The sequence below is a fragment of the Eubalaena glacialis genome, chromosome 12 (genome assembly GCF_028564815.1).
Source record: "Eubalaena glacialis isolate mEubGla1 chromosome 12, mEubGla1.1.hap2.+ XY, whole genome shotgun sequence".
NCBI classification, from domain to species: Eukaryota; Metazoa; Chordata; class Mammalia; order Artiodactyla; family Balaenidae; genus Eubalaena; species Eubalaena glacialis.
In genome coordinates this window covers 11,731,211-11,750,038 of record NC_083727.1, presented here as the reverse complement: position 1 = coordinate 11,750,038, position 18,828 = coordinate 11,731,211, and the positions used below count along the sequence as shown (strand labels likewise).

Here is an 18,828-nt window from a genome sequence, read left to right as displayed (position 1 = left end):
CCATTCTGACCGGTGTGAGATGATACCTCATTGTAGTTTTGATTTGCATTTCTCTAATGATTAATGATGTTGAGCATTCTTTCATGTGTCTGTTGGCAATCTGTATCTCTTCTTTGGAGAAATGTCTATTTAGGTCTTCTGCCCATTTTTGGATTGGGTTGTTTGTTTTTTTGTTATTGAGCTGCATGAGCTGCTTGTAAATCTTGGAGATTAATCCTTTGTCCGTTGCTTCATTTGCAAATATTTTCTCCCATTCTGAGGGTTGTCTTTTGGTCTTGTTTATGGTTTCCTTTGCTGTGCAAAAGCTTTTAAGTTTCATTAGGTCCCATTTGTTTATTTGTGTTTTTATTTCCATTTCTCTAGGAGCTGGGTCAAAAAGGATCTTGCTGTGATTTACGTCATAGAGTGTTCTGCCTATGTTTTCCTCTAAGAGTTTGATAGTGTCTGGCCTTACACTTAGGTCTTTAATCCATTTTGAGTTTATTTTTGTGTATGGTGTCAGGGAGTGTTCTAATTTCATACTTTTACATGTACCTGTCCAATTTTCCCAGCACCACTTATTGAAGAGGCTGTCTTTTCTCCACTGTATATGCTTGCCTCCTTTATCAAAGATAAGGTGACCATATGTGCGTGGGCTTATCTCTGGGCTTTCTATCCTGTTCCATTGATCTATATTTCTGTTTTTGTGCCAGTACCAAACTGTCTTGATTACTGTAGCTTTGTAATATAGTCTGAAGTCAGGGAGCCTGATTCCTCCAGCTCCATTTTTCATTCTCAAGATTGCTTTGGCTATTCGGGGTCTTTTGTGTTTCCATACAAATTGTGAAATTTTTTGTTCTAGTTCTGTGAAAAATGCCATTGGTAGTTTGATAGGGATTGCATTGAATCTGTAGATTGCTTTGGGTAGCAGAGTCATTTTCACAATGTTGATTCTTCCAATCCAAGAACATGGTATATCTCTCCATCTATTTGTATCATCTTTAATTTCTTTCATCAGTGTCCTATAATTTTCTGCATACAGGTCTTTTGTCTCCTTAGGTAGGTTTATTCCTAGATAGTTTATTCTTTTTGTTGCAGTGGTAAATGGGAGTGTTTTCTTAATTTCACTTTCAGATTTTTCATCATTAGTATATAGGAATGCAAGAGATTTCTGTGCATTAATTTTGTATCCTGCTACTTTACCAAATTCATTGATTAGCTGTAGTAGTTTTCTGGTAGCATCTTTAGGATTCTCTATGTATAGTATCATGTCATCTGCAAACAGTGACAGCTTTACTTCTTCTTTTCCGATTTGGATTCCTTTTATTTCTTTTTCTTCTCTGATTGCTGTGGCTAACACTTCCAAAACTATGTTGAATAATAGTGGTGAGAGTGGGCAACCTTGTCTTGTTCCTGATCTTAGTGGAAATGGTTTCAGTTTTTCACCATTGAGGACAATGTTGGCTGTGGGTTTGTCATATACGGCCTTTATTATGTTGAGGAAAGTTCCCTCCCAGCCTACTGCAGGGCTTTTATCATAAATGGGTGTTGAATTTTGTCGAAAGCTTTCTCTGCATCTATTGAGATGATCATATGGTTTTTCTCCTTCAATTTGTTAATATGATGTATCACTTTGATTGATTTGCGTATATTGAAGAATCCTTGCATTCCTGGAATAAACCCCACTTGATCATGGTGTATAATCCTTTTAATGTGCTGTTGGATTCTGTTTGCTAGTATTTTGTTGAGGATTTTTGCATCTATGTTCATCAGTGATATTGGCCTGTAGTTTTCTTTCTTTGTGACATCTTTGTCTGGTTTTGGTATCAGGGTGATGGTGGCCTCGTAGAATGAGTTGGGGAGTGTTCCTCCCTCTGCAATATTTTGGAAGAGTTTGAGAAGGATAGGTGTTAGCTCTTCTCTAAATGTTTGATAGAATTCGCCTGTGAAGCCATCTGGTTCTGGGCTTTTGTGTGTTGGAAGATTTTTAATCACAGTTTCAATTTCAGTGCTTGTGATCAGTCTGTTCATATTTTCTATTTCTTCCTGGTTCAGTCTCGGCATGTTGTGCATTTCTAAGAATCTGTCCATTTCTTCCAGGTTGTCCATTGTATTGGCATAGAGTTGCTTGTAGTAATCTCTCATGATCGTTTGTATTTCTGCAGTGTCAGTGGTTACTTCTCCTTTTTCATTTCTAATTCTATTGATTTGAGTCTTCTCCCTTTTTCTCTTGATGAGTCTGGCTAATGGTTTATCAATTTTGTTTATCTTCTCAAAGAACCAGCTTTTAGTTTCATTGATTTTTGCTATTGTTTCCTTCATTTTTTTTTTCATTTATTTCTGATCTGATCTTTATGATATCTTTCCTTCTGCTAGCTTTGGGGTTTTTTTGTTCTTCTTTCCCTAATTGCTTTAGGTGCAAGGTTAGGTTGTTTATTCGAGATGTTTCCTGTTTCTTGATGTAGGCTTGTATTGCTATAAACTTCCCTCTTAGAACTGCTTTTGCTGCATCCCATAGGTTTTGGGTCATCGTGTCTCCATTGTCATTTGTTTCTAGGTATTTTTTGATTTCCCCTTTGATTTCTTCAGTGATCACTTCGTTATTAAGTAGTGTATTGTGTAGCCTCCATGTGTTTGTATTTTTTACAGATCTTTTCCTGTAATTGATATCTAGTCTCATAGCGTTGTGGTCGGAAAAGATACTTGATACGATTTCAATTTTTTTAAATTTACCAAGGCTTGATTTGTGACCCAAAATATGATCTATCCTGGAGAATGTTGCATGAGCACTTGAGAAAAATGTGTATTCTGTTGTTTTTGGGTGGAATGTCCTATAAATATCAATTAAGTCCATCTTGTTTAACGTATCATTTAAAGCTTGTGTTTCCTTATTTATTTTCATTTTGGATGATCTGTCCATTGGTGAAAGTGGGGTGTTAAAGTCCCCTACTATGATTGTGTTACTGTCGATTTCCCCTTTTATGGCTGTTAGTATTTGCCTTATGTATTGAGGTGCTCCTATGTTGGGTGCATAAATATTTACAATTGTTATACCTTCCTCTTGGATCGATCCCTTGATCATTATATAGTGTCCTTCTTTGTCTCTTGTAATAGTCTTTATTTTAAAGTCTATTTTGTCTGATATGAGAATTGCTACTCCAGCTTTCTTTTGATTTCCATTTGCATGGAATATCTTTTCCCATCCCCTCACTTTCAGTCTGTATGTGTCTCTAGGTCTGAAGTGGGTCTCTTGTAGACAGCATATATATGGGTCTTGTTTTTGTATCCATTCAGCCAGTCTGTGTCTTTTGGTGGGAGCATTTAATCCATTTACATTTAAGGTAATTATCGATATGTATTTTCCTATTCCTATTTTCTTAAATGTTTTGGGTTTGTTATTGTAGGTGTTTTCCTTCTCTTGTGTTTCTTGCCTAGAGAAGTTCCTTTAGCATTTGTTGTAAAGCTGGTTTGGTGGTGCTGAACTCTCTCAGCTTTTGCTTGTCTGTAAAGGTTTTAATTTCTCCATCAAATCTGAATGAGATCCTTGCTGGGTAGAGTAACCTTGGTTGTAGGTTTTTCTCCTTCATCACTTTAAGTATATCCTGCCACTCCCTTCTGGCTTGCAGAGTTTCTGCTGAAAGATCAGCTGTTAACCTTATGGGGATTCCCTTGTGTGTTATTTGTTGTTTTTCCTTTGCTGCTTTTAATATGTTTTCTTTATATTTAATTTTTGACAGTTTGATTAATATGTGTCTTGGTGTGTTTCTCCTTGGATTTATCCTGTATGGGACTCTCTGTGCTTCCAGGACTTGATTAACTATTTCCTTTCCCATATTAGGGAAGTTTTCAACTATAATCTCTTCAAATATTTTCTCAGTCCCTTTCTTTTTCTCTTCTTCTTCTGGGACCCCTATGATTCGAATGTTGGTGCGTTTAATGTTGTCCCAGAGGTCTCTGAGACTGTCCTCAGTTCTTTTCATTCTTTTTTCTTTATTCTGCTCTGCAGTAGTTATTTCCACTATTTTATCTTCCAGGTCACTTATCCGTTCTTCTGCCTCAGTTATTCTGCTATTGATCCCATCTAGAGTATTTTTAATTTCATTTATTGTGTTTTTCATCATTGCTTGGTTCCTCTTTAGTTCTTCTACGTCCTTGTTAAATGTTTCTTGCATTTTGTCTATTCTATTTCCAAGATTTTGGATCATCTTTACTATCATTATTCTGAATTCTTTTTCAGGTAGACTGCCTATTTCCTCTTCATTTGTTAGGTCTGGTGTGTTTTGACCCTGCTCCTTCATCTGCTGTGTGTTTTTCTGTCTTCTCATTTTGCTTATCTTACTGTGTTTGGGGTCTCCTTTTCACAGGCTGCAGGTTCGTAGTTCCCGTTGTTTTTGGTATCTGTCCCCAGTGGCTAAGGTTGGTTCAGTGGGTTGTGTAGGCTTCCTGGTGGAGGGGACTAGTGCCTGTGTTCTGGTGGATGAGGTTGGATCTTGTCTTTCTGGTGGGCACGTCCACGTCTGGTGGTGTGTTTTGGGGTGTCTGTGGCCTTATTATGATTTTAGGCAGCCTCTCTGTTAATGGATGGGGCTGTGTTCCTGTCTTGCTAGTTGTTTGGCATAGGGTGTCCAGCACTGTAGCTTGCTGGTCGTTGAGTGAAGGTGGGTCTTGATGTTGAGATGGAGATCTCTGAGAGATTTTCGCCATTTGGTATTACGTGGAGCTGGGAGGTCTCCTGTGGACCAGTGTCCTGAACTTGGCTCTCCCACCTCAGAGGCACAGCCCTGATGCCTGGCTGGAGCACCAAGAGCCTTTCATCCACACGGCTCAGAATAAAAGGGAGAAAAAATAGAAAGAAAGAAAGAAAGAGGACAAAATAAAATAAAATAAAGCTATTATAATAAAAAATAAGAAAAAAAATTATTAAGAATAAATTTATTAAGAAAAAAATTTTTTTGTAATTTTTAAAAATAGATTTATTAATTTTTATAATAAAAAATAAGAAAAAAAATTATTAAGAAAAAAAATTTTTTAATTTTTTAAAATAAAAAATATGAAAAAACTTATTAAAAAAATTTTTTTTAATTTTTAAAAATAGAAAATAAGGAAAAAATTATTAAGAAAACATTTATTAGGGAAAAAGAAATTTTTTAAGTAAAAAAAAAAAAAAAAAAACACGGACGGACCTAATCCTAGGACTAACGGTGAGAGCAAAGCTATACAGACAAACTCTCACCCAGAAGCATACATATATACACTCACAAAAAAAGGAAAAGGGGAAAAATAAATATATCCTGCTCCCAAAGTCCACCTCCTAAATTTGGGATGATTCGTTGTCTATTCAGGTATTCAACAGATGCAGGCACATCAAGTTGTTTGTGGAGCTTTAATCCGCTGCTTCTGAGGCTGCTGGGAGAGATTTCCCTTTCTCTTCTTTGTTCGTACAGCTCCCGGGGTTCAGCTTTGGATTTGGACCCGCCTCTGCATGTAGGTCGCCTGAGGGCGTCTGTTCCCCGCCCAGACAGAACGGGGTTAAAGGAGCAGCTGACTAGGGGGCTCTGGCTCACTCAGGCCGGGGGGAGGGAGCGGTACGGAGGAGGCGGGGCGAGCCTGCGGCGGCAGAGGCCGGCGTGACGTTGCAGCAGCCTGAGGCGCGCCCTGCGTTCTCCCGGGGAAGTTGTCCCCGGATCATGGGAGCCTGGCCGTGGCGGCTGCACTGGCTCCCGGGAGGGGCGGTGTGGAGAGCGACCTGTGCTCGCACACAGGCTTTTTGGTGGCGGCAGCGTCTCATGCCCGTCTCTGGGGTCCGCGCTGATAGCCGCGGCTCGCGCCCGCCTCTGGAGTTCATTTAAGCAGCGCTCTGAATCCCCTCTCCTTGCGCGCCGCGAAAGAAAGAGGCAAGAAAAAGTCTCTTGCCTCTTCGGCAGCTGCAGACTTTTTCTCAGGCTCCCTCCTGGCTAGCTGTGGCGCACTAGCCCCCTTCAGGCTGTGTTCACGCCGCCAACCCCAGTCCTCTCCCTGCGATCCGACCGAAGCCTGAGCCTCAGCTCCCAGCCCTCGCCCGCCCCGACGGCTGAGCAGATAAGCCTCTCGGGCTGGTGAGTGCTGCTCGGCGCCGAGCCTCTGTGCGGGAATCTCTCCGCTTTGCCCTCCGCACCACTGTGGCTGCGCTCTCCTCCGTGGCTCCGAAGCTTCCCCCCTCTGCCACCCGCAGTCTCTGCCCGCGAAGGGCCTTCCTAGTGTGTGGAAGCCTTTCCTCCTTCACAGCTCCCTCCCACTGGTGCAGGTCCCGTCCCTATTCTTTTGTCTCTGTTATTTCTTTTTTCTTTTGCCCTACACAAGTACGTGGGGATTTTCTTGCCTTTTGGGAGGTCTGACGTCTTCTGCCAGCGTTCAGTGGGTGTTCTGTAGGAGCAGTTCCACGTGTAGATGTATTTCTACTGTATCTGTGGGAAGGAAGGTGATCTCCGCGTCTTACTCTTCCGCCATCTTGCTTATTATTCTATTAATTTTTATAGAATCAGCAGTGATGTCACTTCTTTTAGTCTTGATATTGGTAATTTATAGTCTTTCTCTTTTTTTAAGATAACCAGCTTTTGGTTACACTGATTTTTTCTCTATTGTTTGTCTCGTTTCTATTTCATAGTCCCTTTTCTTATTATTGCCTTTCTTCTGCTTACTTTGGGTTTAATTTCTTAGATAATAATTTTTAGACCATTTTTCTTTCTTAATGTAAGTATTTAAAGCTATGAGTTTCCCTCTAAGCACTGCTTTTGCTACATTCCACAAATATCAAATGTTGTATTTTCATTATCATTTGTTGAAAATATTTTCTCATTTTCCTTATAATTTTTTTTGACCAATGGATTATTTAGAAGTGTGTTATTTAATTTCCAAATAGTTGGTGGTTCTTCCAGATATCTTTTAAAATTTTTAGTTTAATCCTGCTGTGATCAAAGAATATACTTTATATGATTTTGGTCTATCTAAATTTATTGAGATAAATAAATTTATTGTCTTATAACTCAGAACATGGTCTATCTTGGTAAATGTTTCATCTACAGTTGAAAAGAATATTTATTCTTCTGTTTTTGAGTGGAGTTTTCTATAAATATCAGTTAGGTCAAAGTTGATTGATAGTGTTATTCCTCTAGTCTTCAATATTTTAATGATTTTTCTCTCTACTTGTTTTTTCAGTTACTGAAAAAAACATTATTGACATATCTAACAATAATTTTGGATTCATCTATATCTCCCTTTTGTTCCATCAATATTCACTTCATATATTTTGGAGGTTATTAGGTATGTACACCTTTAAGATTGTGATGGACTGACTCTTTTATTGTGATGAAGTATCCCTCTTAATTACTGGTAATATTTATTGTTCTGAAGTCTAGTTTGTCTGATGTTAATATAGCCACTCTGGCTTTCTTTAGATTATTTTTCTTGGTATATCTTTTTCCATTCCTTTATATTTAATTTATCTGAGTATTTATATTTAAAATTGGTTTCTTGAAGCTAGCGTATAGCTACTTTTGGTTTTTTATTAAATCTAACAATTTCTGTCTCTTAATTAGTTTTTAGACCATTTATATTACATGTAATTATTGACAAGTTTTGGGTTAAATCTACCATCTTGCTAGTTGTTACCTATTTGTCCCATCTGGGGTTTTTTGGTCATTGTTTTCTCCTGTTTTTCCTGCCTTCTCTTAGATTAATTTTTCATCCTACTGCTTTCTGGTTATTTCCCCAGCATTCTGGAGTTTTACCATACACATGCATAGTTTAGTATTTAGGCAACGATTTCAGTGGACACTTCTGCAGATCTCTGGAGCTATCTCTGTGTAGCTCCCTCCTCTCCCCTATTCTGTTCTGTAAATTTTAGACAATTTGGCTTAGACAATCAAACTCCAAACCTGATCTCTTCAACTCAGTGAGAACTTCAGCCTCTCTTTATTTCCTGCCTCACTGTTTTGGACCTAGAAACTGACCCCAGGCAGTAAACGAGGGCAATTGTAGGACTTCATTTTCTCCTTCTCTTAGGAACCACTGACCTACATTGCCTGTTGTCCACTGTTTGAAAACATTTGTTTCATATATATTGTCTCATTTTCTAGTTGTTTATTGCAGGTGGAAATTTTCATAGCAGTTAATCCTTCATGGGTGAAATCTTTCATGATGGTTTCCTTACTCTGTAGATATAGTAAGTTGTCCACATAAATTTTCAGAACCATTTTGTAAGTGAGTGAATGATGTTAACCTTAGAAATTAGTCCTCAATGTGGAAGAATGGCCTGCCTCTTCCCTTCCTAAACTTCATTCTCCAAACCTTAATCATTTCTCATGAAAGAATTTTCTATTGAGTTGAATTTATATTTTTCTTAGTTGGAGCTGCTTAAGGGAATAAAAAAAGGTTTCCTGAAATCTTATTAATCTGTTCTTCATTAGGTTGATTTTGGTATCTTAAAGGGATTTTAATTTTATGTTCCTGACAACTTTAGAGGACACTTTAAAACTGTTTTTTTTTTTTTCCATTTGCAAAATATCGTTAAAAAAATAAAAATGCTCATATGGTCCTTTATTGGGACTGGAAGATACATGAAATAAATTGGGAATGTGAAATGGGATGAAGTGACTAATTATGAAAATCACCCTTGGATGGAAACAGCTTACTCTCATCCTTGGCCTTGAAAATGAAGCTGTGATATGTTTTGTGAAGAAAGAGAAGGGGCAATTCAAATAGGAACAGGAACAGGAAAATCACTGCTAGAGAAATCTAGAACAGACACAGACAGTCTGTCCTCTTCTATGACAGAGCATGTGATACCCGCCACAGGAGTCACATGGCGTGATGCCACCATGCCCATAGAGAGGGGTAGGGAGTTTACCAGTCTTCTCATGCTGTTGCAACTCAACCCTTGGCAAGCTTTGTGCAAACTTCTAGGTATTTCTTCTCTGATGTGGCAGAAGGAAGGCTCAAGAAAATGGAATTCTCTTTTCAGTGGGGAGATCTCACTGATGGGAGAAATGTGGTTTCCTATGGAACAATGCAAGCCCAACCTGTTGGAAGACAGCATTTTCTCCAGAAAAATAACCACCCAGCACTATCAGATTCCTGCCTGGAAGAGTATAAGTAGCCTTTTCAGAGGTGCTTCTGAAACTGCTTGTGGTTTATAAATCAAAATTTGTAGTTTGGATTGAGAAAAAAACCTACTTAAACAGGCTTATTTTGAAAAAGTTTTTCTGAAACTCCCCCTTTTCACACAATCATTTCTAGAATGAAACCTAATGAGTTTGGCATCAAGGAAATTTATTCAATTTTTTTTCATACTGTACTACAAGAAAAGAGAGTAAACATGCTCATTTTTTTCTGTTTATAGTAGGTGATAAACTATTCCCATTTCTGCATCTCACAGAGAGGCACTTAGATCTCCCTTCAGCATTGCTGTGTAAAGTTACAGTAGCTTCCTTTCTAAAACCTGCTTTGGCTTTGTCTTCTGTCACTGGAGGACCAAAAAAGTCCTATGAGCTGCTGCCAGGAAGTTGGTTGGTTATGCCTCTTGGGGCCTCAGATGAAAGTATTGGTCTTTAGACATAGAAAGCTGACATATGGAAGGGCATTTTATTTTAAATATAGCAGTGTGTACATGTCAATCCCAAACTCCCAATCTATTCCCCCCACCCCCATAACCATAAGTTCGTTCTCTATGTTTGTGAATCTGTGTCTGTTTCGCAAATAACTTCATTTGTATCATTTTTTTTTTTTAGATTCTGCGAAAACAAAAGAAGAAAAAATAAGCTGACATAGTCAAATGCCTGGTCACTCTTCAGTTCAACCGGTAAGAACATGTTATGTGAACTTTTGGGTGACATACAGTTATTGCTTGAGGCTGCGGACACAAAGCTGAATAATAGAAAGCTCCTACTCTTGTAGAGCTTATTGTCTGTTCATTCACATGATGTTTGGATTAATATCAACACAGTGGGTTATGTGCCAGGATCGAGGTAAAGAGAAATGCAGGAGCACCGAGGAGAGGTGAGGTCTCACAGGGCAAGGAGAGCGACCCAGGTCAGGTCGCTCCAGAATCTTCATACAAATAATGCTCACATTGTGTGACATCACTGCAACGGAGTGAAAGCTGTAAAATTCAGTAGAACATATCACCTATTTCTGTAATCCTCCAGTGTAGGAACTGTGGTGTTTAGAGAAGGCTTGTTGTGATGGATTCACTGGAGTACTATAACTGCAGAGTAAAAGGTAGACATCAGTTTCACAGGAGAGTCTCTGAAGGCTATTGGAGAAGATTTTGTAAACCAAGCCTTTAAAAAGAATTATAATCGTGTTCTTCTTTTAAAGTTAACAAACTACTAATGTTCATTTGATTGTACTAAAAATATATTTAAACACTTTCCCTTGACGTTTGTATCAAATATAACCAATGATTTTACTTCTGAATCACATTACAACTGATTATATCAAGTTATTTGTGAGAACAAACATCCTTCTTCTGATAAAAATGCCTATAAGGTTTTACACAATAATAAATTAAGGTTGAGCTGTTACATTTACAAGTGACCCTCCTCAAGGCTTGGGATCTATAGCAATTTGTCACTTTTCTGAAAAAGCAGTTGGAATTCCATGCACTGGGGTTCCATGCATTCTTACCTCTACAGGGCTGGTACTCTAGCTAGGGCATGAGTCTAGCTGACCCTCCTAAATCTGAATACTGCTTTGTTTTCCTCTACTGGTTATGATATTCAAAGTAACTCTTTGGAGCAATTGCAGACATCATTTAAGTCTGTTTTTCAGATATAACTTACTTTATTTTATAGAAGAATTTATAAGCTATGTTGTTGGGTGTTAATTTGTAGTACACAAAGCTCTTGGGATTTAGGTCTCCCTGAATGTCGAGTCACTATATTACTTTGGACAATTTGGTTTCTTGGCATAAGGTAACCAATTGTTTGAATTTCTAGTTTTCTCCTTTTAAAGTTTGATTCCCCCATATTTTAAGTTCCCCAAGGAGTGTCTGCATCAACACGGTACAAGTGGGAGATGGAGCTTGGAGCATGAGGGGTGCCCTGAAATCTCAGGCACCAGGCATAGGCAAGCATTTCAAATGCTCATGAGTGTAGCCCTGGCTGGAAGCTGTTCAAGCAAGGCATCAGAATAGATGTGTCAATCCCAGAGAAATGTCAACTGGAAAACTTGAGTGATCTGGATAATCTTGTGGATTAGTCTAGAAATTCATGAGATTGGTAAATATTTTTCCCAGTTTTTCTCAGGCCTGGCATCGTTATTAAAATGCTGCTCATCATGGAATAAGCACTTAAACATATCTCTACCAGGCAGTTATATTGCTAATGCAGTTATTTCCCATCCTTTTAATTCTTTTATGTTCTTTCAGGCTCAGTAGGACATCTACTAGGTCTCAGATGATGGGCCAGGGCTTATTTGTATTATTTCTATTTGTGAAATAATAATTACAACAACAATAAGAATTGCTGATAGGGAAGGAGAGGTTTTTCTAGAGCTGGAGTCTCCAACCCCCGGACCGTGGCCTGTTAGGAACCTAGCCACACAGCAGGATGTGAGTGGCGGGTGAGCGAGCGAAGCTTCATCTGCTGCTGCCCATCGCCTGAACCATCCCCCTCCCCGCCACCATCCGTTGAAAAATTGTCTTCCACGAGACCAGTCCCTGGTGCCAAAAAGGTTGGGGACCACTGTTCTAGAGGGTGCTTTGTTGTTACGTGTCCATAACAATGTCTAAACATCCAAAATGGTGCATGAATTTGGCGTTCTTCCTCTTTAAAGTGCCTACAAGGTTGATTGGAAACAACTCACTCCTACACGCGAATTTTGACATTCCCACAGATGCTCAGCTACCCTGTAGTGTTGCAGTATGGAAATCGAATGTGCCAGCCAGCAGTCACTTGCATCTCCCTAAAGTTAATGCCTTTAGTAGGAGCTGCTTTGCTATTAGAGATGGCTCTTAGTTATGGGACCAGACTCCACACACCAGTGTCTAATCTATCTTGCAGTTAAGTTTATAACAACAAGATGGTACTGCCTAGCTTGATATGCTAAATGCCTTGCATAGGTGGTGTTACAGTTCTACTCTAAATAAAGCAATCAATCAATATTTCTTCTCTGCTTACATTCCAATCTTCAGAACTGCTTGTTACGCTAGCTAGATGAATTTACTTAGAGCAGTGAAAGACATTCAGCAAGTCCATCCAATTTCTTGATTTATTTGCTATTGATGCATAAAATAAGCTTGTCTGTGAAACAGCCAGGTTGAAATTACTGTTCTCATGCATTTTCATTGTTATTATTTGGCTAGACTGACTCTTGAGGGTCAAATTAAAATTCATTCATCCAGAGCTACATGAGTGACAATGGATATCTTCTTAAGTTAAAATCAGTACTAGTACTGTACTTGAATAAAACTGTTGAAGAATCATAGATAGGATCTGGGTTTACCAAATATTCTAAAAGCTAAGGAGAAAGAACATTCATATGAGCTGTTCATCTTAGGATCTTGCTTAGAATTTAACGTCTAGATTTTATTGTCACTAAAAGTGTAAAGGAATAATCCATACACCTAAGAACTCAGCAGCGTATGTAGAATTTTCTAGCACTAACAATAATAACAGTGATATTTATATTTTTTATTGCCTTTCAGTTGACAAAAGATATTTACAGGTATCACGTCTTCTGATATCATATCGCAAGATATTTTAAAAATAAACTATTATCAACTTGTTTGAAGACTGGATAATTTTAAAAAATTTTAGACATAGTTATTATTCAGAAACATTTCAAGTCTCACCTGACTTTCCAACCTTTAATAATGCAAAATTCTTGAGAAAAACATCATAGATGTCTTTTTTAATAGAAATTATTTTTGCAAAATATCAAATGTAAAAATTTTTTTCCAAAAGAAACAATAGTCAATGTATTACTTCTTCCAAAATATATGTTTTAAAATTTTGACTCCTAATACTTAAAAAACATATTTCCTATTGTGTAGAGCTTAGAAATAATTCTAGTTTAAGGTCTTCATAGAAATTAAGACTTACGAAGTTAAGTGACTTGCTCGAGGTCACACGTTTAGTGTCAGTTGACATTAGAAACTTCATTTTATTACTTTTAGTTTCCCATTTGTTTTCATAACACTAAATCTCCTTAATATACTGCCATAGTTTCTAAACAGGATTTTGCAGTGCACAGCAAGTCTTGACAAGGTAAAACATTCCATGCCAAATATTCCATGTAAATCATTGCTTCCTTTCTCCAATGGTGATTCTTGTTTCCTTCTTTACCTCTCTTCTTCTTTTTATAATCTTTTGCATCACTGAACAATTTGTTATGCTGGTTATAATATTCACTTACAAATTCCTTGAATACAGGGAAAAAATTTAGGGGAGTCAGCTGAATTAAGCTTTGTATATTTTTTTAAAAAGCTGGTATATAACTTTAGGTTATCCTAATAACTCTGTTGAATTAAAAGTGATTTTATTATACTATGGGCTGCTGTCCTAAAATCTTTCAGACTCGGGTTCCACAGGTTTGCCTATGTCCTTCACATATGCCACTTAGTACTATAGTGAAAGCAGAAAGGGAATACTATATTGATTTAAAGAAATTTGGATCTTCAAAATACTTATACATGTTTTGCATGCACTATTTTAGGGCATTTTGTTCTTCTAGGTTTAAACAATATAATCCATAAGAGTTGAAATTCCAAGTGCCTCCTGTATCTATTTTGTACTGGAATTTAAATATGGGATAAGAAGAAATTGCAGCACTAGGCAATGAGTTTTGGTGTCTCTGGTTGGGAGCCAAGTGGAAGATTGTATTCTTGGCTTTAAGGAAACTGAGTGGATCCCAAGAAGCTTAAGCCTACTGGTGAATGGTCGTGCAAGATCTGGTCTGTTTTTTTTTTTTTACTGTTAGGCATGCATAGGCCAAAAGTAGTTTGTCCAAGATGAAATCATGATTTTCAGTTAACTAGGTCATTTGATTATATAAAAAACCTCTCCATCTCAATGTGCTGACTAATGCACCTTAGTTATCCACAGGAATCAAATGAACTTCACTTGATAGTGAGGTAGATAGAATTCTAATATGGCAACCACTACAGTAATTTCTTCATCTCTTCACTTAGAAATGTGCCACTTCTAAGGCCACTAGACGGAAGAGACGGGTGACAAGGATAGGCAATGGGGTCCTTAAGACCAACTCCTCTTTGGTGGTTTTTCTTGTCATTTCTTCCATTTAATCTAAATATTCTTCCTGTACCTCCAAATACCACTTCTTTCCTAGGTCTGAATCACGCTTACAAGTGTATTGTTTTGTACTGTTGTATTTTTTCTAGGGAAAAAAATCCTGTTTTGTTTTCTTTTAATTTAAGGATTTTTGGATACTATTATTTTTTATCTAGGAAGAAATTCTCTTTTTACTTGAGGTTTTTAAAAATTAATTAATTAATTTTTGGCTGCATTGGGTCTTTGTTGCTACGCGCGGGCTTTGTCTAGTTATGGTGAGCGGGGCTACTCTTTGTTGCGGTGTGTGGGCTTCTCTTTGTTGCGGAGCACGGGCTCTAGACGCATGGACTTCAGTAGTTGTGGCATGCAGGCTCAGTAGTTGTGGCTCGTGGACTCTAAAGCGCAGACTCAGTAGTTGTGACGTACTGGTTTAGTTGCTCCACGGCATGTGGGATCTTCCCCGACCAGGGCTCGAACCCATGTCCCCTGCATTGGCAGGCAGATTCTTAACCACTGCACCACCATGGAAGTCCCTACTTAAGAGTTTTGATCAGGAACTTGAACCGTTCTACATTTCCTGTTTCCTTTGGCAATAACATTGTCTGGAGTGAAAGAACCGACAGCATATCTATTTGTCAATGTAATGTCCTGAGAAACACACTTTAAACTTTTAAGCATATACATTTTTAAAAGATTTCCCTATAAATAGCTAATGGGGAAAATCTTAATGTATGAAAGCTCTGAGTCATCTATCTCACCCACTGCTACCGTCATGAAAGAGGAAACAGAATTTGTCATCAGGGTTCTGATCATGGGGCGTTTTCTTCCTGAATTTGAAAATGGATGTAGGTATATTGCAAACATGGTATGGATTCTTTAAGTAGCTTATATCTAAGGAACATGATTCTTTTGTTATAATTTAGAAATAACATTTAAGTAATTAAAATAATAAATCTTGTCAATGGGCATTACCACTGAAAGATTTTGAGAACTCTGGATGAATTGTTTTTGGTCAAACCTTTTAACGCTGTCTTTCTACAAGTGGACACAAGTGGCCTAGACCAAGGTATAGGTCATGCTGCTGTCACCTAATGGTCAGCTAAAAATCTCTCTTCTTTGAGATGAAAAGGAGATGAGCTTGAACAACCACACATGACTGTAAAATTCAATGGCTTCATCAAGATTTCTGTGACTCTCTGGTGGGTGGGGATGGGAGGGCAAGGGGGACTCATATTTTTATGAGCAACTTTGGCTCTCTCTTGCCTCTGCTGAGCTATTATTCTTCATTCTTTAGCTTGTGGCTATTCCTATGTCTCAGTCCCGGTGTTGACACAAAGAGGGAACATAGATCCTTTTCCATGATTCTCCTTTAACTCTAGAGCAATATTAATGCAGATAAATCACATAATGTGGGACTTTTACTAATGGTTTGTGGTTGGCCTTGGTGGGGTCTATTATTCCACTACTATAGTAACATAACATTGTTTATTAGATAGTCCTTACGTTTTATTAACCGAAGTTATTTTCTTCAGTTTATTTTTACATAAACTTACATAAACTTTACCAGTGCATGTGTTAAACTTTTTAAAGTGCATGGAAGGGTAGACAGTGAAAAGTATTCTCATACCAGATCCCCAATTATCCTCATTGGAACTAAATACTGTTAATGGTTTTTTGTAGTCTTCTGTAACATTTTTTACATATACAAGCTTATGCATGTATCTCAATCCCTTTTTATAAACAAAATGGTATGCCTTTTTTCATCCTTTTTCTTTCAACCTACCTATGCCATTGAATTTGAAGTAAATTTCTTGTTAACAGCAGGTAATTGGATCATTTTTAAAAAAATCCAGTCTGCCAATTTCTGCCTTCCAGTTGGCATATTTAAACCATTTACCTTTAAAGTAATTACTGATGTGTTAGAGCTTAAATCTAACATTTTGTTATTTGTTTTCTGTTTATTTCCTCTGTTTCTTGTTCTTTTATTTTTTCCCCCTTGCCTTTCTGTGGGTTACTTGAACATGTTTTAAAGATTCCACCTTGATGTAATTTTTGTATTTTTGAGAATTTTGCTTAGTATAGTTTTCTTGGTATCTGCTCTGGGTATTACAATATATATACATGCTTTACCACTGACTACTGGTATCAGCATTTTGCCACTTCCAGTTAAATGTGGAAACCCCACTTCCATTTATCTTTTACCCTCTCTACTTTAAATATCATTGTCTTAAGTATTAGGTGGTGTTATAATTTTAATTTCAATCATAACACATATTTTAGAAAACTCATGAGAAGAATGACAGTCTATTGTATTGCTTTTCTCGCTCTGTTTTTCTTCCTTCTTCGTGGCATGGAAACCTTCTTTTTCATTTCATTTTTGTTTGAAGAACTTCTTTTGGCCATTCTTTAAGGTCAGCCACGGGACTCCAACAGGTCTTCACTGGTGCTCCTTGAAGGGGTGGAAGGAATGTCACCAGGTGAGTCACCTGTCCTGAATCTCTAGGTGAGAAAATGAAGTCTCTGACCTGTGGGGACAGAGAGGGCTTCCTGGGCAGGTGCTTGTGGTGAGATCTGCTTTGTGAGTGTCTCTGAGTAGGAGAGGGGAGTCCCAGGACTGTCAGGGAAGGAGAGTATTTCCCTGGGTAACCTATTTTCACTGGGGCTTCGATCAAACCCCTGTGGACTACCTGGACACCTTCTGTCGTTAGTTTTGGGGGTTGGGAAATGCCAACCACGTGCCCTTCTGTTGGGCATGAGGTTGTAAGATGCCCAGACATGATGCTGTTTCTTCGGTCCTGGGCTCCTTAAATCAGTTTGCCTTTCACCTACCACCTCTCAGAGTTCTCCTTTGATTTTATCCTGCATTATTTCCAGTGTTTATCGTTATCCTAAGTAGGAAAAAGTAGGGAGAGACGAGTCTATACTAGTTATCTTGTTTGGACAGAAGTCTCTCTTGTTAGCTTTTTAAAAGTGAGATTGTTAGGTTCATAGATATGCTTTAGCCACCACAGACCAAGGACTTTCTCACTGGCCATGTTACCCCATGTAATGCCTGGACTCTTGCCTTCCCTATTTCACCCCTATTCTGCTCCCATTCTTACCTAAGTTTTCCAGCAAATCACAAATTCTCACTTAATTATGCAGAGAACTCTGCTCTCTCCAGTCCCATACCTGTAACTCTGCTCTAAGTCCCTTTGTCCATCTCAAACCCATCAATGGGCCCAGTTGAACAAAAGAGCCTTCTTGCTCTCTTGGGCAGCTCAAAAGATAGGCAGAGACCCAGGGCAAGGGATCTTCCCCTTCACAGTAGCCTTTGTCCTTTGAAGACATTCACTGTTTTAAATAGCATCTTCTATCACCCATGTGTTAACACTTATGTAGATGGAGCATTTTTGCTTCACCTTTTGACCAAAGCCTGTGATCTCCTCAAAGGCTGAGATTATATCTCTAGCACCAAGCAGAGTGCCAAGCACAGAGAGGGTCTGTAATAAATGTGTGTTAAGTGTAGGAATAAAAGGCAGGCTGTTAGAGTCTTTCTTCCACTGTGTGAATAGGTTCAGCATGACAATAATAGGTCTGGAGGGACTCTGAAAGGTCAATTAGTTCATCTTTCTGCTTCTGTCCAAGAGCACATACCAGATAACAAGGTAGCTAGTTTGATTTTAAGTACTTTAAAAGAAAAGAAAATTACAGTTTCCTTTAGTAATCCATTGCAGTGTTTAAAAACTTTCATTGTCAGCAAGATTTTCTTTACATCTAGCCTAAGTCTCCCATGCTGCATTCTGAAACCTTAGCAGGTAGAAATGTGCAGCCAGGTTTTGAGTGGCCTGTCTTCCTTTAATTACTTTTGAGCAAGTATTTACAAGTGAAATATTTGCCTTCCCTGCATCATTTCCCAGGCTCTTCTTCATCAGAAGGTATGTGCACTTACCTGTCCTTATCATTTAACTCCAAACTACCAATGCCTTGATACTGGCTCCTTAGTGTGGTATATGGATTGTATGAATGGTTCCAACTTATACCATCTTCTTTGGTTGTGCCCTTCCATATTGGTTCCAGGATTAACTGCATGACTTTCTTTGGCCAATGGGACAATAGCAGACCAGATGTGAGCAAAGGCTTGAAAAGGCACTTGTATAACCTCTTTTCTTGTACTTCACTGTGAGAACATGCCCAGGCTAACCTGGAGAAGAGCTGAGTCTTCTGAGGTGAGGTCCTCCAAGACCAGCCAGCCCCAGCCAACACCCCAGCTGTCCACAGATGCATGAGGAAGCTCAGCCAAGGTCAGCTGAGCCTGGCCCACATCATCAGAAATAACTGTCCAGTGGGTCCATATACCCATGTTACATAAGAGTGGATATTGTTTTAAACCACTCATTTCTAAGGTGGTTTGTTTGCAACAAAAATGATACTCCATGTGGGAGGAAATTCCTGGCTCTGGTGGAACTTGACCTCACAATGGGTTCCCCTCGCTTCCTGTGGAGCATGTGTGCTTCTCTTAACTCATATGTCTTTCCATCCTGCCTGTGTATTTCCTCATTCCCTTGCTGTGAGTGATCAACCAGCACAAATCACCATAAAC

At 38.5% G+C, this 18,828-nt stretch overlaps 1 pseudogene; it reads right to left on the bottom strand.

The window, feature by feature from the left end:
• LOC133102180 (BTB/POZ domain-containing protein KCTD5-like) overlaps window positions 1-18,588 on the bottom strand; it is a 74,297-nt pseudogene extending 55,709 nt beyond the window's left edge.
• Between the last annotated feature and the right edge of the window lie 240 nt (window positions 18,589-18,828).